Source organism: Suncus etruscus, chromosome 19, assembly GCF_024139225.1.
Source record: "Suncus etruscus isolate mSunEtr1 chromosome 19, mSunEtr1.pri.cur, whole genome shotgun sequence".
Lineage (NCBI taxonomy): Eukaryota > Metazoa > Chordata > Mammalia > Eulipotyphla > Soricidae > Suncus > Suncus etruscus.
Genome location: NC_064866.1, coordinates 35,620,947 through 35,645,837, shown reverse-complemented (window position 1 = coordinate 35,645,837; position 24,891 = coordinate 35,620,947).

Here is a 24,891-nt window from a genome sequence, read left to right as displayed (position 1 = left end):
GAAATAACAGTGAGAATGGCTTCTAGGTTGAAAAGTGTCTTCTTTTATTTTCTTTCTTGATTTTCTTGTATTTTTAATAATTTTTATTGAGACCATTATGATTTACAAGTCTTTCAAAGTTATATTTAAGGTACATAGTAACAGTAAATTAGGGCAATTCCCACCACCCTTGTTGATTTTCCTCTGCCACTGATCCCAGCATGCATCTTATACCTCCACCCTTAGACCTCTGGATTGCTAGTGTAACAGATCCCTTTTGTGTTTAGCTTGTTGTAGTTTGGGTCTCTTGATTCTATCGTTATTTACTTTTGATTGGGTATTTAAGTCTGATCATTTTTCATTTCCACTTAATGCTCATGAGACTGCTTTGCCCCTCGTACCATCCACATTTTTTCTCTTTATTTATTTTTTTCAATTTGTAGGAAGACATAGAAATGAGGAAGAACAATATGATTCATGTTCTCTGGTTCTGTTAAAAAAATCAGACAGGAGCCCCTGTTTAGAAGCTATAAATATAACTTAAAAAAATGCTGTGGTGCTGGTGTGGCAAGATTTTGTTTTGTTTTAGTTTTTAGTTTTAGTTTTTTTTTGTTTTTGTTTTTGTTTTTGCATAGGCACAATAAGTACTGGGGAAATTAGAAAGAAAATTATCTTGGCCTAAGAGATACAAGTTTCTCCATCCTTGAAGCAATGTCATGGGATCAACTACTGGCTCCTGACATGTTAATTGTAGAACCCCCAGGTCTTTTATGGTGTTATGAAGTGTTCTGCTTAGTTGTGGTTGTCAAGGGCAGTCCTCTGTAATGAGAGATCTTGGCTTTGGTACAGATACTAGGATGAAGTCTAGGATAGAGTCTTTCTTTGTGGTTCCAGAATTTCTGCTCAGTCATGGCTGTTGTAGTAAGTTTTCTGTAAGTAGTGATCTTGGTTTTTGCAGAGATCAAAGGAGGGAGTGTCTTCTAATTTCATCTCACCATTTGGTGATGAGATAGGGCAGTCTGCACTTAGATCAAAATTGTTGCTGTTTCTTCGTCATTAGGATGTCACATGAACCTTACTTGGCAAAAGTTGGTTCCAGAGTAGTATTAGAACTTTCCTGGGGAAAGTTTGATTCCTAGTGCTGTTGCAGGGAACTGTATCAGTTCTAAGGTTGGGATCCCGGATTTGAGGTTGGACTGTTGATGTTCGAATTCTTTATGTCTAAGTCAAGTCTTCATGACACATGTTCAGGGTAGGAGGTGTCCCTTTATTATAAAATGTATGGATTCTTATCCTTAAGAGCTTGTTTCTACACATAAGATTTCCCTCATTTTAGTGTGCCTATGCAGAAAAGGAACACTGCCACATTATATTGTTGGTGCATTTGGGGTAAAAATGACAGGCTATACCCGTGGTCGGCAAGTCGGGGCTCGAGATCCACACATGTGGCTCTTTCCACTTTTAATTTGGCTCTTCTGTGTGCCGGATGGCCGCTCCAGGAGTCAGTACTCTGCTCCTAGCCTCTGTCAGTGCGCACCCTGTGTCCAGCCACGGCAGCCGGCTCCATACAGCTCCAGTCAAGTCATGTGTTTTATACAGCAAAGCGACGTTGGCCTTTGTTAAAAAAAAAAAAACCCTCTAGATTCCACTGTAATGGAATTAAGTTTTTCTTCCTTTAATATCGACATTGGCAACTTTGAAATGCAATTGCTGGATTTAAAAAACAAAGAACTGTGGAGCTCAAAATTTGAATGTCTTTGTGCTAATTTAGAAAGATTGGAGAAACACAAATGTGAACTTAGTTCACAGCACAAGTGGTCTGCTTTGAAAGACTTGGAGAAGGAAGATATGTTGATTTTTAACACCTGGAAAAGTATTCCTGACTCATAGAATCAACTAAAAAAGCTAGCGTTTGCTGTTCTTTCCTTGCTCGGGTCTACATATTTATGCAAACAATCATTTTCAAGCATGAATCTAAACAAGAGTAAATTGAGAAATCGTCTCATCGATGAAAATCTGGAATCGTGCCTAAAATTAAAAACAACAACATATAAACCCGACTTCCTCAAACTATTCAAGAAAGTGCAAGGCCAATGTTCACATTAGTGTTTGTGACTTTGTCAATCATTTTCAGGATGTAATTTTCTCTACATTGTAAGGCAAATTTTACAGAATTTAATGTTATCGACAAATAATATCGTTCTAAAGTTTTTGTTTTATTAGTTGTGTTATTTGCATCCTCCTGGCCTATGTGGATACTTGCATGCAGAATCTTCTCAATAAAAACTTATTGCAACTAAAAACTGTGTACCATCCTATGTATTTTTGGTTTTAAAAATGTGGCTCTCAAAATAAATTTTAATCATGGTTTTGGAGAGATTTGGCTGAGTTGAAAAAAAAAAAAAGGTTGCCCACCATTGGGCTATACAATCTCTGTGCCCTAGTTTTGACCTGAGCTTTTATCCCAAGCAATACTTTTCTACTAGAATTTTTTTATATTAATAATTTTATTTTGACCAAAGTGATGACAAATCATATGCAGTAGTATTTCAGGTACATAGTGACATTGAATCAAGGGCACTAAGCAGAAAATAAAAATCAAAATAAGAAAGGAATGGAGGAGGCTACCTTTACATGTGCAAATATAAGTCTTTTGAGATAGTCTTGGGGTTGGTGAGATCCAGGGTACATTTTCATCCCACACCATAGTCTTTGTTAGTCTGAGAAATAATTTGCAGCAGTCAGGATGAGGCAGGTAGTGTCCTCAAGCTGGGGGTCCATCTGGAGCTGAAATCAGTAGCATGCAACAGTTCACATTGAGGGGTGTGTTTGGAAGGAAAAGGGCTACATAGAATGTGTCAGCAAGAGTGGTGGTTGTAGCCTCTTATAGGGAACTGGAATAGCAACTTATTGGGAAAGGGGGTTGGTTTCAGTTCCAAGTGAATTAAGAACTGAGGGTAAAGAGGGTTAAATAGGAAGAGATAACAGATAAGGATTGATGGGGTAAGAGGATAGAAGAAGTTCTGAATGGGTGGGGCATGGTGGAGGGAAAATATTTAAGAGAATCTATAAACAATATAGGCATGGGTTGTTTACAATATAGATTAGTTAAACATAGAGGAGTCCACTGCATACAAACTCACTTCTCTATATAGACAGACATTAGAGATCTATTCATAGGTTATAGTTAGAGACCTGACCCAAATAGGATGGGTCAGAGAGTTTAAAATATAATTTAATTAAGTTAAAAAAATAGATTAAACAATATATAAAGATGTATATAAATACATTAAAAAAGAAGAGAAGAGATTAAATAAATAAAAATAATCATATAAATTGGGCCTGCACATCAGAGGGGGAAAGGTTTTCCAATTTCTAGGTACTTTATCAATGGCAGAAGTGAGCTATGCTAAATGAAGCTTTCAGGGTTAGATTGTTCATGGAGCATTTTGGTATAAACATAATTTGCATATCTAGAGCACTAAGAAATATGGTAATGTGCACTGTAAGAGGAATCTACCCTATGTAGTATCACACACCATATCTTTTGCATCCAAGTTCCTTTCCTTAAGAGAGAGTCACAGCCTGGGAATTATGATATAATAGTAACATAGCTTGAATTGCAAAAGAAGAAAGGAGAAAAGGAAAGAAAGGAAAAAAGAGTGATAATAGTAATTTGCTAAAACATACTCAATGAGTGGAAGCTGTAACGTAAGACTATGGTGTGTAGTTGCCTATTTCAGTGATATCTATGGTCATAAGTTTTAGGTCATTGTAGAAGACAATAATCAAAAGGAAATGAGTAAATTGGAGTATTTTATCAAGACATTGTCATAGTGAGCACTGTTTATGGAGTCTAATATGATAGAGCACCGAAGGGCAAAATTAGGGAGTCCAACCCAAGCACCTCTGTGGACAAAGAAGTTGAAGAGTTATTTTATACTTAATAAAATTAAGGCATTTAAACATACTGATAGTAAGCACTGCAGTGGGAGTCCCTGGCTTCAAATCATATTCTGCGTCTGTTTTTGTGGCTAGAAACATTAGAATATTATGATAGGCCTTTGTGGTGAGAGGTTGTTTGAACACCTATTCAATCTAAATAGCTGTTTTCGTTGTTGCAGGTTTTTTGGTTGTATAGAAGAGAGTAAAGGCTTTGTGTTTCTCCTTTTCCACTTGATTTGATCGCTTCTCCTGGCTACATCCTGGCATCTATGGTGTTCAGAGTATCTACCATTTAGACCAGTGGTCCTCAAACTATGGCCTGCAGGCCATAGGTTGTATTTGTATCTGTTTTGTTTCTTCATTGCAAAATAAGATATATGCAGTGTGCATAAGAATTTGTTCATACGTTTTGTTTTTACTATAGTCAGACCCTCCAATGGCCTGAGGGACAGTGAACTGGCCCCCTGTTTAAAAAGTTTGAGGACCCCTGATTTATACTGTTGTGTTTCTTCATGGAGTTGTTCTAAATACCGCATATAAATGATATCATTCTGTATTTGTTCTTATTCTGGCTTACTTCATTTAACATAATATTTTCTAGTTCCATTCATGTTGCTGCAAATTGCATAATTGTATCATTTCTTACTGCTATGTAGTATTCCATTGTGTATATAAAAAATCACATCTTCATGATCCACTCATCTGTTGTTGGACATCTATGGTAGATTGATACCAAGTTTTGGCTATTGTATTGAGTGCTGCAATGAATTGAGGTGTGCTTTTATAGTTTTGGATGAATGTCTTTCTATCCTGGGGATAGATACCCAAGAGCTGGACAACTGGGTCATATGGCAGTTCAATTTTGAGTTTACTGAGAACCCTCCATACTGTTTACCATAGGGGAAACCTCTAGGGGTATTAGGTTGGACCAGGCAGTATTTCTACCAGTCATGGATAAAAAGTTCCTTTCTTATCACCAACAGAGTTTGGTCCATTATTTTTGGTCCATTATTTTTGATTTCTTACCACCAACAGAGTTTGGTCCATTATTTTTGATTTTGTGCATCCTCACTGGTGTAAGATGGTGCCTCATTACTGTCTTAATTTGGATTTTTATAGAGACAGTTGTGAATGACAATTCTTTCACAATTGTATTTCAGGCATATGGTGACAGTGAATTAGGGCCATTCCCACCACCAATGTTGACCTCTATCCACTATAGTTTCCAGCATGTATCTCATATCCCTGGTCTACTCGTGTAATGGGTCCATTTTATGTTTAGCTTGTTATAGTTTGGGTCTGTATATTCTATTTTCATTGACTTTGGCTCCTTTATTTACTTCTGACCTTTTTTTACACTCAATGCACCTCAGACCAGAAAGGTGTTTTTTGATTTTTATCAATCTTCACTTTTATAATAAACAGGTATAAATCACAATGGCTTTTATTTTTCTTTCCCAGAAAATGATTCTCATTCAGTTCAGTACCCACACTCTATTCTTTCACTGATCTGATAAAAAGATAAAGCTCCATGTCTTTTTAACTTAGACACAATACTTCTTTTGTTATTTTTATATTTATGGATGTCATGCCTAGGACGAAATTCCTTCCAGTAAGTATCTGGTATGTCTTTTTGCTTGTCACAACACTGAGCAGAAAGCAGATACTTGGTCTTATTGAGTTAAACTGAATTTCCATTTATACCTTCATGTGATATAATAAGGAAGTGCAGCTCTGAGAAAATTCCTTAATTGGGGTCATTCTACAATTGGGGTATCCCATTGCGAGCAGTCAATGAAATGCATTTCTTTAAATATAGGACTCAATAGTTAATACTGTTTATTAATGCCTCAATGAGTTATGATTGTTTACAGTACTTTGCAAGAATATGCAGATTCTCATTTTGAACCATAGGATGTTAATTCGGTAACAGGAAGTTGTTCTACAATCATTTCACATGAAAAATTTTTTATGTCTTTAACCCACTCTGCAATGAGAATGGGTATGTAACTGAATCTAACCAATGTGAGGTGTATTGTCCAGAAAAGTATGTATGGTCTGCAAAAAGCCCAAACCTGCTTTATCTGCTTGGTTATTGGGATTAAAGGAATTCAACAGAAGAATCTTTTCCTTTTCCTATAAATTCATAAGTACTTTAGTTATGTTATTTTGATGACAATATGGTCTCTTTTGCCATTAATCACACTACTTCTGTAGGGTAGAACCAGCACTAGATGGCAAGTAGACAAATAAACATGGCTATATTTCAATAAAATTTTATTGACAAGTAGAGGCAGTGGTTGGGTTTGGCTCACATACCATAGTTTGCTGATGTCTGGCCTAGAGAACAGCAGCATTGGAGAATCAGGAGCTTCCCACTAATGTATCTTCTGACTAGACCCCCCCACCCCCTTGGACTCTAATGTGAGTGAGAAGTTTGCACTTTACTTTTGTTAAGCTTTTGGAATATTTGACTTATTAAAGCTGTTGTTTGTTACCCTAACTAGTGCTAGATAACTCTGTAATTATATTTTCTTTACTTCCTAGTTCCATAAACTATTAATAATAGGTTTATTAATAAAGCTGCTAATAATCTTATAAATGTCTCTCCCAATTATTATTTGTTCTTTGAGGGGGGTCATTACTGGCAGTGCTGCTGGCTGGTGGTACTTGGCAGACTATATGGGATGCCAAAAGTCTAACTTAGGTGTGCTGTATGCAAGGTAACTGCCCTATCCACAGTATAAGCACTCAGAATGCTTTCATTTCTTTTTTTAATATTTTCTTTTATGTGTCATCTGATTGCTCACTTTGGGATGCCTATAATTTGTCATGAATGACAAATCGTCTCCAGAATGCAGTACATTTGTCCGTGTAACTTCAACAGCCTGGATGAAAAAAGGATAGAGAGATGTTACAATCATAGGAGCTAAGGTCATTTCTCTCTCTCTCTCTCTCTCTCTCTCTCTCTCTCTCTTTCTCTCTCTCTCTCTGTCTCCTCTCTCTCCCTCATCTCTCTCTCTCTGTCTCCTCTCTCTCCCTCCTCTCTCTTCTCTCTCTTTCTCTTTCTCTCCCACCTCCCCTTAACATATCCCCTGCTTGAGGCTTATTGTCACTGGTTGCAGAGCATCTCTGGGTTTAGAAGTGCTAGATTAAATAATGTCTGCCATATTCAGCTGCAATTTTTTGTGTTGCTTTCTCTTTGTGTTCCTCTAGGGTAACCATCTCTTGTTTTGAAGATTCTTTTTTGCTTGAAGCTGTTCTCTTGCATTGTTGGTTGGGGTTGTGACATCCTGTCATTCTTTCTTGGAAGTGGCGAGCATAGGGTTATTTTATCCCCCAGGGCAGATTTAGCAATGTCCAGGAACATTTTAGATCATCTCACTCTGAGGGTGCTTGTGGCATCTGGTATGTAGAATTCAGAGAAGTTGCTCAATATACTACAATTAACAGACCAACTCCTGAACAACAAAGAATGATCTAGTCCCAGATGTCAGTCAAATGAGAGTTCTGATCTGGGAGAGCCGTGGGAGGTTAGAAAAACTTAAATTCTGTTGAGCCAGAGAGATAACATGGAGGCAGGGCATTTGCCTTGCACGCAGAAGGAGGGTGGTTCGAATTGCGGCATTCCCGAGCCTGCCAGGAGCGATATCTGAGTGTAGAGTCAGGAGTAACCCCTGAGTGTTGCTGGGTGTGACCCAAAAAACAAACAACAAAAAGAAAATTTAAATTCATTATGTAGAGTGTTTTTGTTTGCTAATCATAAAATTCAAAGGATACTAAATTTGAGGTTCTTAAGAGGGGTCTGAACTCTAGTTTTTCACAGTTTGCAATTCTACAATCAAACATGGATCAGGATTATGGAGATCTATATTTTAATTTTTTTTATACTAGAGAATTTTCATTCCCCACAATGACGTTAATGACTTTCTTTTTTTTTCCTTTTGAACCATAGACTCTGTGGTGGTGCTCAGGATTTTTTTTTTTTTTTTTTTTTTTTTTTTTGCTCAAGGGTCATTGCAGGTGGTTTTCTGGGAATTATATGTGGTGCTAGAGACTTGGTTCATGATAAGCATATAAACCAAATATATAATACCTATACACATCTAGTCTGGCTCTCTTCGATCAATTAATGTTTGTTTAACTAAAGGGAATTAAAATTATGAATTCAAAAATTAAAAGGAATTCTTGAGAATCATTTCCTATACATGTATGTCATATGTGGGCTCTGTGACTATCTCTTCTCCAATGTTCTTAGTAGAAATCATATTTTGTTGACTTTTGTGCTTGTGTGAGGGATTAAAGAATCTCTCCAGTAGTATTCAGGGAATTGAGGGACCCTACCTAGCCACTTGGTCAATTGGATAGAATAAACTTCATGCTAGGAACCAGTGACATGGTGCTGCCCTGCCATTTAGTTCTGGGAGTTAGCATGGTCACTCTATTAGTGTTCAGGGAACATGATGGTGGTCCTTAGGGAGACTGTAGAATGCCCAGGACTGAGCCTGAAGCCTTGCATATGAAAACATGCACTCCGACGACTCAGACCTATCCCTGATTCTCTTTTGGTTTAATTTTTGAACAACTAAATTTTGTTTAATTGTATACAGTATGCTTCAGAATACATTGATTAAGTTCATTCTCTCATATGGATGCCTTTGAGCTGTCAAGAATCATTGAGAGGAAAATGTAGTTTTTTTTTCTGTTTCTTTTTTTTTATTTTGATCATAGTGGTTTACATATTGTTGACAATAATATTTTAGGTACATATTTACATAAAATCAGGGGGGATTTTCATCACCAATTTGTCCTCCCTACACCTCCGTTTTTGTCCTGCCTCCCATATGCTCTTCCCTCACCCCTAGGGCTGCCAGAATATGTTGTTCCCTCTGTATTTAGCCTAATACTTAGTAGTCTTGCACCTGTTTGGTCCTGGTGCCTCCCTTATTTCCCCCTCTAACTGGGGGGCAGGATTAGCTAGTTCAATTTACGTGGTTTTGTTTGAAGAAGGGAATAGTAGTAAACTGGGGTAAAGGTCTAATACGCAGAAAATAAGCGGAATTCTTCTAGAGGGTCTCCTCCTCAGAGAGACGAAGGAGAAAAAGGTGAAACAATCCACCAGTACAAAAAGAAGTGTCAAATATCCAGTGAGGACTCCAACAATAATGCTAAGCACCACAAAAAAAAAATCGCCACGGTCTTGAGATAAGAAACATGGCAGAGCATATAATGAAAGAAAAGAAAAGAAAAGAAAAAAAGAAGAGAAGAGAAAAGAAAAGAAAAGAAAAGAAAAGAAAAAAGAAAAGAAAAGAAAAGAAGAAAAAAGTGTAAATGGGGGCAACAGCTTCAATAACCACACCGGAGGAAAGAAGTCAACCAAAAATAGGTAGGTAAATATAATAATAATGATAATAAATGAAGATAAAAATAATATATATAAAGAGATAAATAATATTTTGTGTTTTGTTTCTTTCCCTCCTGCCTTGGCACAGTAAGTATTGGGGTCATTCCAAAAGGAATTCACTTGGCCTAAGAGATATGGGGTTTCTCCGCCCTTGGAGTATATTGTCACGGGATCAACTATAGCCTCTGTTCAGGATCCTTTACTCTCCCGGTGGTGTTTTTGTGTCGTTTGGAAGACTTCTGTTCCATCCTAGGTGATACATTCAGACCATCCTAGGTGATACATTCAAACCTCTGTATCTATCAATCTCAGTATCTGCATAGTTCCAGGGATGGGTCTTTGTGGTTCTAGAAGTTTCGTTCCCTCAGTGTCATTTTAATCCATCTTCTGTGGTTGGTGGTCTTATTCTTGACACTAAACCTGGGATGGCACCTAGGATAACGCCTTTCCTTGTGTTTCCAGAAGCCCCATTCCGTTACAGTTGTCTCTGCCAGACCTTTGAAACTGGGGATCATGGTTGTTGTGCAGATCTTAGTTCAAATCCTAGACTAGGGCTTTTTTATTGGTCCCAAGATATATACAGTCTGGTCATGGTTCTAGTAGCCAGTCATCTGTAGATCACGATCTTGGTTTTTGGGCCTACCAACGGTGAAAAGACTTCTGATTTTGACTTATCGATGGCTGGTAAGGTAGGATAACCTGTTCTTAGGTCATGTTGTTCCCATTTTCCTCGTTGTCAGGATATCATATTAGAACTGGCACTCGTTGGTGTTCCAGTAGTATTAAGGTTGTCCCGGCTGGGGTTTGTTTCCTGCAGTTGTTGTGAAGAACTGTGCCATTTCTGTGTCTGGGATCCAGGGGAAAATGCAGTTTTTAACATATCTAGATTTATTCTTTTGGCATCATAAGCCTTAAAATTCTCAGTTGACATCCTTTTGTGGTCATAACACTTGTTTGCTTTCTCATCAACCACCTGTGTGGTGGGCCTTTAGAAAGATGAGTAGAGGCACAAAATTGCTACTTCCTGTTTTTTTTAAAACTTTTTTTTTTTTTTTTTTTTTTTTTGGTTTTTGGGTCACACCTGGCTGCGCTCAGGGATTACTCCTAGCTCCATGCTCAGAACTCGCTCCTGGAAGGCTTGGGGGGGGGAGGCATATGGGATGCCAGGATTTGAACTACTGTACTTCCGCATGCAAGGCAAATGCCCTGCCTCCATGCTATCTCTCCGGCCCCTTAAAACACTTTCTTAACATTTTTTTTCTTAGCATTTTAAACATTATTTTAAGCTAAAGCATTCAAAATTTTTTAAATATAAAAGATTAATTATTTTTCAAGTCTGGTGACATAATAGAGTGGGTAAAATGCTTTCCTGTCACTGACACAATTTTAGTACCCCACAATCCGTATTGCCCCCTGAGCAATGCCAGAAGTGATCCCTAAATTATTGAGTTAGAAATAAATGCTGAGCACCTCTGAGTGAGTCCCCAAAATAAATGAAAACAAAAAATAAATCAAAATATTATTTTGATGTAAGTGTATAGGTCACAAACTTTGTTGTTTTTTTGTTTTTTGTTTGTTTGTTTGTTTTTTTGGGGAAGGAGTCACACCAGCCGTGCTCAGGGGTTACTGCTGGCTCTGTGCTTAGAAAGTGTTCCTGGCAGGCACGGTGACCATATGGGATGCCAGGATTTGAGCCACCGTCCGTCCTGGATCAGCAGCATGCAAGGCAAACGGCCTACTGGCTGTGCTATTTCTTTGCCCTCACCCTCACCCCTGATCATGAATTTTAGCATAAACTTTGGAGAACACTGAACTGGGGTCTTAAGAGTGTCTCTTGCTGTTTATTGATCTATTCGCCTCTCTTTGAATCCTATGATTTTAATACTGAATCCAGACATAATAACAGACTTTACATCTGGTTTTTACAACATTAAATATAAAATTTCCCCAATGATTAGAATGGACTGTTTTTGTAAGTCTTCACCCCTTGAGTTGCTTCCAATATCATTATCCTCCATATCATAGTTATGTTGAATTTAATTAAGTCTTCACTTAGTCAACAGCACAACTATGAACTTCAAGATGGACTACAAAGTCCCTATTATATAGGTATTGTCCCCTTATTTTTTTACATGGTTGGAAACAGGCTTAAAGGAGAAACATCACATTTCAGGTCACACATATATCTGTCACATAAAGCAAATGTATTTTGAACTTCTCTCTGTCTGGCTCCACTTTTTAGTCTCCTACCATTTCATTGTCTCAAAGGGGTCAGTCATAAAGTTCAGGTTTATGGCATCAGCCTAGATTGGGACTGGAACTATTTCACATTTTAGAAAGTGGCTGACGTGCCAATATCCAGTAAACCAAATAGTAAGGAACTGGATTATCTTTAATGGACACGTAAGTCAAGTCTTTCCAGAAAAGGAGTTATGTATTGGGCAAAATCCCAAACAAGATGGACTATGAGGACACAGAAGAGGAAATGAATGAGGAGGAAGAGAAAAAATACCAAGGGAAGAAACTCAAGCAGGGGCAGTAGACAAATCAGTGGATTTATTCTGACTGTGAGAGGCTAGAGAAGTTTCAACAAGCAGTTGTCACATGACTTTTTCCAAGTCTTCTGGTAAGTTGAAGGTAATAATGTGCTCTGAAATACTCATATTTTAATGACACTAGTTTTGCCTACAATTTTATTTTTATCTATTATAAAATTATCCAAAAGATGCTGAAAAATTTCATGACTTCATCTCTCCTGATGCTGCATAGTATTCCATTCTGTATATGTACCACAGTTTCTTTAGCCACTCATCTGTTGTCTGGCACCTGGATTGTTTCCAGATTCAAGCTATTATAAATAGTACTGCTATGAATATAGGTGTCAGGAAAGTATTTTCGTGTTGTGTTTTTGTATTCCTAGAATATCTTCCTAGAAGTGATATAACTGGATCATATGGGAGCTCTATTTCCAGTTTTTTTGAGGAATCTCCATATTTCTTTCATAAGGTCTGGACTAGAAGGCAGTCCCACCAGCAGTGAATGAGAGTTTCTTTCTCCCCTCATCCCTGCCTACCATGATTGTTCTTGTTCTTTGTGATGTGTGCCAGTATCTGTGGCACGAGACGGTACCTTATTGTTGTTTTGATTTGCATATCCCTGATGATTACTGATGTGGAGCATTTCTTGATGTGCCTTTTGGCAATTTGTATTACTTCTTTGAGGAAGTGTCTGCTCATTTCTTCTCCCCATTTTTTGATGGGATTATATGTTATTTTCTTGTTAAATTCTGTCAGTATAAGTTCTTGTATGTTCTTGTATAGCTTAGCAATGTGGCAGGCTACAAAATTAACATGCAAAAATCAATGGCCTTTTTATACACCAATAATCATAGAGAAAAAATGGATATTAAAAATCATTTTCAATTTAGTGCTACATAAATTTTAATACCTTGGATTCAACTTAACTAAAGAGGTGAAGGAATTATATAAAGAAAAGGCTGCTTCAAGAAATATATACAAAAGCCTGCTTCAAGAAATAAGACAAGACACAAGGAAATTGAGACACAAACCTGTTCATGGATTGGTAGGATTAACATAATTAAAATGGCAATACTCCCTAAAGCATTATACAGATTTAATGCAATTCCTCTAAGGATACCAAGGATATTCTTCAAAGAAGTGGATCAAAAACTCCTGAAATTTATTTGGAACAATAAACACGAATAGATAAAGCAATCCTTAGAAAAAAAGATGGGAGGCATCACTTTCCTCAAGTTTAAATTGTACTACAAAGCAATAGTCATTAAAACAGCATGGTATTAGAATAAAGGCAGACCCTCAGATCAGTGGACTAGCTTTGAGTATTTAGAGAATGTTTCCCAGACATACAATTAATTGACCTTTGGTAAAGGTGGCAAGAAATGCAAAATGGAGCAAGGAAAACCTCTTCAACAAGTGGTTTTGGGACAACTGATCAGCCACATGCAAAAGATTGATCTCAGACCTCCATCTAACACCATGAACAAAGGCCAAATCCAAATGGATTAAAGACCTTGATAACAGGCCCAAAACCATAATGCATATAGAAGAACATGTAGGCAAAGCACTCCATAACATTGAGACTAAAGGCATCTTCAAGGAGAAACATCAGTTGACAAGCAAGTAGAATCAGAGATAAACAGATGGGACTGTATTAATCTGAGAAGCTTTTGTACCTCAAAGGAAATAGTAACTAGAATCTAAAGGCCACCTACAGAATAGGAGAAGCTATTTACCCAGTACCCATCAGATAAGGTGCTAATATCTAAGACAACACACAATTTTTGAACTCAACCAAAATTTCATCAATCCAAGGGACTGGCATTCTCCATAGAATTTCTCTCCATGTTCTGACCAGACAGAGAGTAGTATCGAGAAAGCACAGCATGAAAAACACAAAAACGCAGAGACACAGAGTGACTGGAACCCCAATGGGGTCCCAGTTGGAACTTGAATCCACTATCACCCTCGCAGTAATGCTAATGCTCTCCTGAGTGGGACTTGAACACATGAGACTTTTAGTGGAACTCAAACCCAAGTTGGTGTCATTCCCCATCATGACAGAGTCCAAAACTTCCATCCCTGGTAGGAGGAGCAGGGTCTCTCCACACAGCCTCTGCGTCTACAGTGATACTGTATCAAGATTTTCACCCTGGGACCCCCAGACCTCTGTTTTATTTTAGTCCTTTATCTACCTTGAGAGGGTCCTGATGATATCCGCAGGACCTAAAATGGCTTTGTTGGCGACTGAGTCCTGGTCATTGGATCCCAGACAAGCCCTCATATATTCAAGTCCAGAGTCAAAGTATGAGGCCACACAATTGGAGTAAAGCTAAACAAAACTTTATTCAGTCAGCCATAAATCCCATACTGATCTGTCAGGGCTGTCTTCCCAGTGAAGATGACCTGAGAGGATTTTTAAAACATTGTAAACTATCAATAACTCTATGGAGGTTCTTAAACAAATTAAAAATAGGCCAGCTCTATGGGATATGTGATTATATGATATATATGATTTTATTTCTGAAAATTTAGCCAAATAAAATGTAAACATAATTAAAAAAATTAGACAAAATCATATTCCTTGAAGCATTATTTACTATTTCCAGTACACAGGAAACAATTACGTTCAGCAGTAAATGAGTAAAGATATAGAATATATATATCCAATAGTGTATTTAGCTATTAAAATTATGCCCTTTTCCACAAATGGAAGGAACTTGAGTTGATTAAACTAAGTGAATCAAATCAAGTAATGAAAAATACTAGATGGTTTTACTTATAAAGAAACAAAGCACAATAAAAGCAATTCTTAGACTGACAAAAAAAGTGATGTTCATCAGAGGGAAAATCAATTAGATTGTCCCTAAAAAGGAAATCAATTAGAGAGTAGTGAATGGTAGAGAATTTTGATTTTGTGTGTGGTGTATACATTTATAAAATTGGGATTCCAGGGCAGGAGAGATAGTGCAGTAGTAGTGCATTTGCCTTGCACATGGCTGACTTAGGACAGACCTCAGTTTGACCCCTAGAGTCCCATAGGGTCCTTCAAGTCAGGAGCAATTTCCGAGTGCATAGTCAAAAGTAACCCCTGAGTGTCCCTGGGTGTAGCCTAAAAACAAAAACAAAAAAAACAAAAATAATTGTGATTTTTATACTTGAAATTTATACACGAATGTAAACAATGGTACAGCAATAAAAATAAAATTATAAAAATAAATTGAACTTTAACTTTTTGATTAGGAAACAAAGTTCAAACTAGGAAAATAACTGAAAGGGCACATTTCTCTTTTAGCATAATTCAGGAGTGAAATTAATTCCTGGTGATAAATCAACTGATTAATGTAATCAGGACTATTATTTATGATTTAATTTTTCCAGTTGTAAAGATTATTTGGGATTTATATTGTCATGCATGCTGACATGTTTAATCATTTGATTTTGTAGTTAATCTTATAGTCTTTGACAAAGACTAACAATTTAGGAAACAAAACAATTTTAGATAAAGAAGGCTTAAAGCAAGATGAGTCCTGTGGTGTTTGGCTAAATAAAATATTAAAATAAATATTAAAATAAAATAAATAAATATTGTCTTTAGAATATAACCCCATATTTTATTAATATTTTTAAACACCTTGATTACAATATATTATTGTAGTTGGGTTTCAATCATGTAAAGAATGGCTGGCATTCTCCACAGAATTTCTCTTCATGTTCTGAACACACTGACAGACAGTAGTACTGAGAAAGCATAGCATGAAAAACACCCCCTTCACCAGTGCAACAATCCCACCACCAATGTCCCAAATCTCCCTCCTCCCCACCCCACCCCTTTCTGTGCTCTAGACAGGCTTTCTACTTCCCTCATTCATTCAAATTTTTATGATAGTTCTCAGTATAGTTATTTCTCTAACTGCACACATAACTCTTCGTGGTGAGCTTCATGTCGTGAGCTAGACCTTCCAGCCCTCCTCTCTTTGTCTCTGAGGATTATTGCAAAAATGTCTTTTATTTTTCTTAAACCCATAGATTAGTGAGACCATTCTGTGTCTATCTCCCTACCTCTGACTTATTTCACTCAGCCTGATAGATTCCATGTACATCCATGTATAGGAAAATTTCATGACTTCATCTCTCCTGACTGCTGCATAGTATTCCATTGTGTACATGTACCACAGTTTCTTTAGCCATTCATCTGTTGAAGGGGCATCTTGGTTGTTTTCAGAGTCTGGCTATTGTGTATAGTGCTGCAATAAATATAGATGTGAATAAGGAATTTTTGTATTGCATTTTTGTGTTCCTAGGGTATATCCCTAAGAGTGGTATAGCTGGATCATATGGGAGGTCAGTTTTCAGTTTTTGGAGGAATCTCCATATCACTTTCCATAAAGGTTGGACTAGACAGCATTCCCACCAGCTGTGAATAAAAGTTCCTTTCTTTATAACTTCATAATTTTTATTGCACCAGTGTTCTATGACAAAGCGTTCATTATAAAACATATGGGACCAGCTTTTTTTTTTTTCTTCTGGGAATCCTAGTAAGTCTACAATTAAAAGAATCCTATTCCCTTTGGGATGCATACATTTTTATTCAAACATTAAAATGAGCTTGCATCATTTCTCATATTTTTGTCTTTACTAGTTTTCCATTTGAATCTAAGTTTCTAGCTCCTTAAGAAAGGGCTCATTTATATGATTTTGATGTTCTAAATATCTACAAGGTTTATATATAAGAGGGAATAAATGAGAAGCTGCTCATTTACATGCAGTTGACCAACTTTTACTCTTGACTCCTTCCAGAGAAATCTTTTATTCAAATAATCTCATTTTGGAGATAGCTCTGTTAATGCCTATTTATTTTTCCCTTCCTGTGGTAAGCCTCAGTCTTTCTCTGTTCAGATTTCTTCCTTCCTCAAAGCATCCTTAAAGTGCTGATTTTTTAATTCAAACCAAATTCTATCAATCTACGGGGCTGGCATTCTCCATAGAATTTCTCTCCATGTTCTGACCAGACAGACAGACAGTAGTACTGAGAAAGCACAGCATGAAAAACACAAAGACCCAGAGACACAGAGTGACTGGGGCCCCAGTGAGTCTCAAACCTACTGGGTCCCCGTTGGTAGTTGAACCCACTTATCACCCTCGCAGTGATGCTAGTGTGCCCCTGAGTGGGACTTGAACAAATGAGACAACACTGGTACCACTTCTTGCTCTATGTCTAGTGGATGAACTAGATATAACATATAATATGATACAGCTACTATGGTGAGACTATAATTACAATTATAAAAGCACAAGCTACACATATGTGACTTTTTGTATGCCAGGAACAAAGTACCAAATGTGTATTTAACCTCCTAGGATGAAGCTGCTGCATGATCCCACTTGACTGTTGAGGGCTCCACAACCTGGAAGGGTGGGAAAGCAGTCAGGGAAACAAATATCGGAGAGAAATATTATGAAAGCCTCTATATACTTAACAAATTTCCTTCAGTTTTTCTTCAAATTTCTGTAGTTTTATGCAAGGGTCTGGAGACATGGTTAAGCAATAGACTAAAAAAACAATATATCTTTCATTTGAGGTTTCTTTTGGTTCTGTATTCATTTACTCCAGAATAAATGAAAGAAAAATTGATTGAGTATGCTGAGCAACATTCTAGTTCTATGACTACAGTTTTAAATTAAGAAAATAATATTCTTGGTATCTTTTGTCTGTTTGGTTGGTTGGTTTTGGGGCCACATCCAGTGGCACTCAGGATTTACTCCTGACTTTGTACTCAGAAATAATTTCTGCCAGGGTCAGGGAACAATATGGAATGTTGGAAGTCAAAGTTGGGTAGGCAAGGAAAACACCTTATCTGCTGTGTTATCATTCTGGTTGCCATTCTCGGTATTATATATAGGTTTATTTTCTTATACATTTTAGAGACAATACAAAATAAAAAATTAAACATTAGTAATACATTTTATAATTTATCTGGGTGATTTTTTGAGAGTGGTAAGAGGAAGTATTTGAATGCTGAAGAATGATGAACATATTTGAATGCTTCAAATGCTGAAGACATAGTAGAAATTATATAAGAAAGAACAGGGAGGAGGGCATAAAGGAAAACATTAGTGCAAAGTCTCAGAGGATGAAGCAAGTTGGGTTTATTGCATTGCGATTAAAGTGATGAAGCAAAGGAGACAAGCAGATCAAAATGATCTCAGAGAGGAAGGACAGGTTGTATCATTCTTTTAAGGTCAGTGTAGAGATCATTTATTTTTTTCACAGTTGGATGAGAAGCTACAGAGAATATTTAAATAGAAGAGTGGCTTGGTTATCTCATTCTGTTTCTGCAAGTGTACTTGAGATGCTCCTGGAAAATTAATTATTGGGTTAAAGGGTAGGAGCAAGCAGTGTAGGAGAGACGCATATATATGCTTGGACTATGAGAAGTGGAGATGAAGAGAAGTAGAAACCTGTTATAGCTTTGAAGGCCAGCACTTACTAAAAAGAAATAATCATCATGAGATTTTTAGATTTCCACCAGGATAAGGATAAAAAGGAAACAGAAAAAAGTCATACTTCTTAAGTGTTCCTATGAATTAGCACTCAAACCCCCAAGTAGCAATTATCTACTAAACAAAAGTCCGAACTGTCAAGTACTGGAACTAACTCATGTTAATAGACAATACATGGCCAGGACAGATCACCAAAGCAGATCAGGCTTCAAGGAAGCAGTAGAGCAGCAGGTCCAGCTCATTCTTTTAAATCTGAGTCTTGTACTCAGCATCCAAGTGTTCTGCAATATGCTGTCATTGTGTAACAGTGTTGTCATTTCTGTGAGTCATGGTAAAATATATACCTTAAGCACATCAGTGTACATGTATTCATGTACCTTTTTATTCATATATCCATATATATTTAAAATTGCAACAAATCAAGGATTCTGGCCATAAACATTCAGACAAAGCAATATATTTGGCTCTAGAGATAAATTGACATTTTTCTTATATCCTGTCATCCTGTTTGTATTCCCAACATCACATATGGGTCCCACCCACAAATCCCCAGGATTCTTGCTTGAACACAGAGCCAGAAACAACCCTTAAACTCTGAAGAATATGGCCCCAGTACCCTCCTTCAAAAGAAAAACTAACCAGAGTTGTTGCACAGGAATGTCTAAGTCTGTTTATCCAATTAGATTCTGGCTATATTTGATAAATTGGCATGACTGAGGTTTACTGTTGGTATAAACTTGTAGGTTTTATTTGTCTTATATTATTGATAGTACCACCATAATTAATATAAATCTTGGAACTATCTGCTATAGAGAGGTAGAGGGTGTCTTTGGCAAGTGTATAATATAGCATGGAAGGTGGGAGAAGGTACATTTATAACATGCTGAGGATAGGCCCCAGTGCTAAAGATACATGCTAATGGCATTGCGTTCTTTCATAACTGAGATCACCCCATTCAATCTGCTCAGTTTCTAGTTACGCCATTTTTATATAGGAGATCTCAGTTATTAACATAGGCTCAAGGTGGTGTTTTCATTTTTGTTTTTTCTGTTTTCCAGTTAGCAATTTATTAGATTAATAAATTAATTAGATTAATTTATTTATTATTTACATGTAGAAATTTTTGAGTATACAAAAATTTGAATGAACAGAAAAATAAATTATTAGTTATTATTCAGAGACACATCACTATGCTATATTTTTTATATTTGCATTTGGATTTCAAAATTTCCCCTAGATACCTTTTGGTTTTAATGAGCCACATTTGTATTCTGTGTGAAAATTTTAATCTCATGTTTTCCCACCTGCCTTTGTTTCATAAATTCTTACCCATTATAGCAAAAATTCTTAGAGAGATATAGTCCTTTATTTTTTCAACAAATACATTTGGTAGATATAACATAACATAAAAAGTATAGTGGCAATCCACATAAGCATGGTCTATGTCCTTAGGGATTTTTTTAGTCTGGCAACAATAGAAAATATTTTTATTTTGTGCTTGTTTGCTATTTATTTATTTTTGTTTGTTTGTTTGTTTTGGGGACACACTCAGCAGTGTTTAGGTGATTTTGTGCTCAGTCTCAGGGATCATGACTGGTGGGAACTCAGGACTATATTTGGGTACCAGAGATTGAATCTGGATTGGCTACATGCAAGGCACACTCTTTCCTCACTATTGCTCTGTACATATTGTTTATTTTTAAGAAGACTTCCTTTTCCCAGACAGATGAACTCTGTTAAAAATCTATATGCAAGTGGATTGTGGGAATGCACCATATCTATCTAACCTCGTAGGTTGACATCTTAAGCCAAGAGCGTTGTGAGACTGCACCTTGGAACATTTATCTCACCTCTTATTTTGACATTTTAAGGGTTAGCAGAAATTGCTGAACTCTTTTTACTTATTGGACCATAAAGAAGGCATCAAGATTAATGGGACAGTTTGTATCTGGACCTAGATCTCTCATTCTAATTCAAAGCACCTCTTTTTCTTAAGATAAACATTACACAAGCAACTACCATGTTCAAATAGAGTTGTTAAAGTCTTGGATGTCAGAAATATAAAGGATTTGGATTAGCTTATTCTAGCAAGGAGCTGGTTGATAGCAATTTCCGATTCCAAAAGTTCCCTACCTATAAAACCAAGATTTCCTTTCATCTGGAATTCTGTGATTCCTACATCTACAAATGTTCTTCTTATGCGAACCTAGAATATGCATTTATATATGTGGGTTTGGGAGTCATGCCATGGAATTTAACTCAAATCAAACTCTGCTAAATAACTAATTATGTGGATTTGGATTTATCACTCAGGTTTTCTGAGTCTTTGTGCTCATATCTAAAATGAAAATGACCCTCAAGCGCTTATCATAGATCTGTTCTGTAGTAAAATAAAAATAAGTGTATTTTAAAAGTTAACTTATACATATGTACATTTTTAAAAGCATGTCCTGTGATTAGTTTGCTTTTCTTATCATTGATAAGATAATTTCCAGTTGCTGATGAACACCTTTAAAACACTGTGTGTTCAAATTATCCTCCTTTTATGGCTTTAGAAGAAGGTGGGTTTATAGTTCCTTTGAATTATGAGTAATGCAAGACACAGAAACTTAGAGCAACTGAGTCTCCTAGAAAAGATGGTATTTTAGGTATTTTCTTAGATTTTTGTAAGATGAAACCAATCCCAAACAAAGGTGTTCCCCATCTTTCTCCTTTCTAAAACAGATTCTTTTGATATGTAAAAGCCCACCTGGATGACTTGACCTTCCCCCTGCCTGGTATGAGGAATTGATTTGAATAAAGAAAGGGCAATTCTGGCTGTTTGTTGGGACAGAGAGAGCATGAGGCAAAGGTGCCGTTTTCATTATTTTCTGACCAGCTTGGTATTATTTCTCTGCTGCTACCCTGCTTCTTCAGACCAGGTTGTGTATGTAGGTTTAGAAATACAGTGCCCAAAGCAGTCACACAATCTGTGGGATTTTTATTTTAAAACTGGTGCCAGAATAGGGACCTGTTGTAAAATAAAAATCTATGAGTTGTCATCTCACTCCACAAGTCATGTTTTTAACCCCTTAAGTGTGCCCAGGACTTGGATTGCCTACACTGGGTTGTTCATTTGACTCAGGGTTTCGGGTATAGAGGGGGTATCTCTGGTTGATCTGTTTTCAGAACCTGAACCTGCAGAGATATTAGCCAGCTCATCATCCTTGGTGGGAAATGGGGGTTTCTCTGATTGATGCCAGTAGTAAATGATAAATTGTCAGTCTTTGGAAGTTGTTTAGATTGAGAACTCATCACCACTGGAAAGGCAACCTTCCCCTCTTGTGGTATGTATATAGGAGAATCTCTAGGGAGCCTTACATATAAAGTCATTAGTGATAAATGAATGTAGATGGACCAGAACAACATGAAGCTGTTCAGAACAGGGGCCAGGTGCACCAATGTTCTAGTGAAAAGCACAGCACAGTCAGTCCAGCTTTAGGGGGCTGTTATGGGAATAATCCACTAGAAGGTCAAGTCACTCATCATCATGTTGTCTTCTTGGGTCCCTGGGTCCTAGGTCCTGTTTGGGCACCAGTTATAAAATAAAAATCCACAAGTTGTGATCTCACCCCACTTGCCGTGTTTCTAAACACTTAGGGTCTGATGAAGTTAGGGTAGCAGCAGAGAAATAATGGCAAGCTAGTCAGGAAAGAATAAAATTGGCGTCTGTGGCCTTTTGCCTCATGCTCTCTCTGCCTCAGCAAATAGCCAGAAAAGCCCTTTCTTTATTCAAATCAATTCCCCATACCAGGAGGGGGAAGGTCAAATAATTCAAGTGGACTTTTACATACCAAAGAAGAGGTTTTAGGAAGGAGAAAGTTGGGGAACACTTTTGGGGTTGCTTTCATCTGACAGATTTTGTCAAGTAGCTCTCTTCTGGAATTCATTTTTGGGTGGAGGAGCAAAGATGCTATACTTTGCCTAATCTTCTATTTGGGGATTATTAGTCCCAGAGTAATGTGGGAATCCTGTGTACTCCCAATGAAACTGGGTTTCAATGAGAGGGACAGCGATGATGTTCTATATTTGATGGGTCGACCTATGAACACAATAAGACTTTGGAATATAGTTTAAAAGAGTAGCTTGAGGGTGTGTTATAAGGTTAATAGCTGCTGAGATGTGTGCCTCTGTGATTAATGAGGGACATCTTTGGGGGTAGTAGTATGAAGAGGAAGAAAGAGTAATCCCTGACAAAACCTGTCTTTTCCCTGTCTCCCAATTACAATGAAGACAGAGTAGCCTGGGCACAACGAAAGACCTAACTATGCCTGACTTGTGATGGTTCTTTACACAAAGACACCTGTAATATCAAACGGAACTGCCTTAAATTGGCCTCTGCTACCCCTTCAAAGAAACTGGATAGAGAAAGTACCTATGAGGTAACCCCCTGGTATAAAAACAACAGGACATAAATGCCGCACGGTTCTATTGTCCTATCTATAGCCATTGATTTCCAGAAAATTCACAGGGTTCTTTTACATGCTATGCAAAAATAGAATTTTAGTTATCACAGTAAAAACAATGTAGTATATTTCATTTTTCCCTGATTCATAGGATTCTTTTACATGTTATGCAAAAATAGAATTTTAGTTATCACAGTAAAAACAATGTAGTATATTTCATTATTTCCCTAATTCATATTATTGTAACTAGCAATTTAGCCTATAATAGGCAGTCCAAAATACATGCTATCCTCACTTTGATGCTTTGGAACTTTAAAAATATTTTCAGTTTATAAGGAGGAATAATGTGGGTTCTGGTTGGTGATCAAGCTCATACAGTGAGCTATCTAGGTAGGATTCCTTCCTAGGATTTTTCACTATTTATTGTGTGGACACATCCGGGTACTCTTTCATCCATCAGAGCCAGAAACTTAGAGATAAAAACACATATTCCTTCTCATAGTGTCTGTGTCAAAAGAGGCGTATAGCAATAAAGCTAGAAATAAATGGGGAAAGATAACATCAGTAACACATAAAACAATCAGTTGACTTGGCAAAGAAGCCCTAAACCCAAGCCTTGAATCAAGAGAGGCTTCCTGGAGGAATATGTATTTCATCCTGTAATCTACCATACTTGGTACTCATTCAACAAATATTGAGTCCTTTCTATGCCAGGCTCGGGTTAGGTAAAGGGACACAGAAATAAACATGCTCTTTCTCCAGGAAACATTTATTAGAATCTGAGGAAGTAGAGAAAAACTCAAAAAATATAGGACATGGGGCCGGGTAGGTGGCGCTGGAGGTAAGGTGTCTGCCTTGCAAGCGCTAGCCAAGGAAGGACCGCGGTTCGATCCCCCGGCGTCCCATATGGTCCCCCCAAGCCAGGGGCGATTTCTGAGCACATAGCCAGGAGTAACCCCTGAGCATCAAACGGGTGTGGCCCAAAAACCAAAAAAAAAAAAAATATATAGGACATAATAAGATAGGAGAAGAGAAAATGGCAGGTAAGTATAGTGAACCAATAATAAAAATACTCTATTTTTTTTTGTTAGGTTTTTGGGTCACACCTGACAGCACTCAGGGATTACTCCTGGCTCTAAGTTCAGAAATCGCTCCTGGCAAGCTCGGGGGACCATATGGGATGCCAGAATTTGAACCACAGTCCCTCTCCATGCAAGGCAAACTCCCTACCTCCATGCTATCTCTCTATTTTTGAACCGAAATTTCAATGAATACAGTGGATTAAAAATACAGCAATGGTCTCTGTAATGAACAGGTAAAGGCAGGCTTTTCATTTCTATTAGACATTAGAGACTCTTTTCTTTATTTTCTTTTTTTTTTATAATTTGGTTTTTGGGCCACAAACACCAGGGGTTACTCCTAGCTCTGCATTTAGGAATAATTTCTGGTGGCACATGAGGGACAATCTTGAGCCTGGGTTGTCTTTTTGCAAGGCAAGCACCCAATAGATGTTCTATCTTTTTAGCCCCAATAGTAGAGGCCTTTTTATTCCCCATAATCGTTTATGTGTGTAGAATAGTGCTCATCACTTAACAGGGGTCTTCAAACTACGGCCCGCAGACCACATATTGTATTTATTCCCATTTTGTTTCTTCACTTCTAAATAAGATATATGCAGTGTGCATAGAAATTTGTTCATAATTTTTGTTTTTACTATAATCTGGCCCTCCAACAGTCTGAAGGACAGTGAACTGGCCCCCTGTTTAAAAAGTTTGAGGACCCCTGAATGATCGATACATATTGAACCATTACATGGATTAATGTTGAGTAAAGTTGAAAACTAACCATTGAATAGATGATCGCAGTTTCAACTTTAGCAGATACTGAATGATTTGGGTTATATAATGAATTTCAGGGATGAACACTGAATTAGGCCTGATCTTAGTCATCTATCTTGACACACTCCATGCATGTCTAACATGCTAAAAGCTAGCATGGGTGTGCAGATCTCCAAGCTGATTTCTAAAACTAGAGCAGCGGATGGGGATGGAATTTGCTAAAATATTTAGAAAATAAA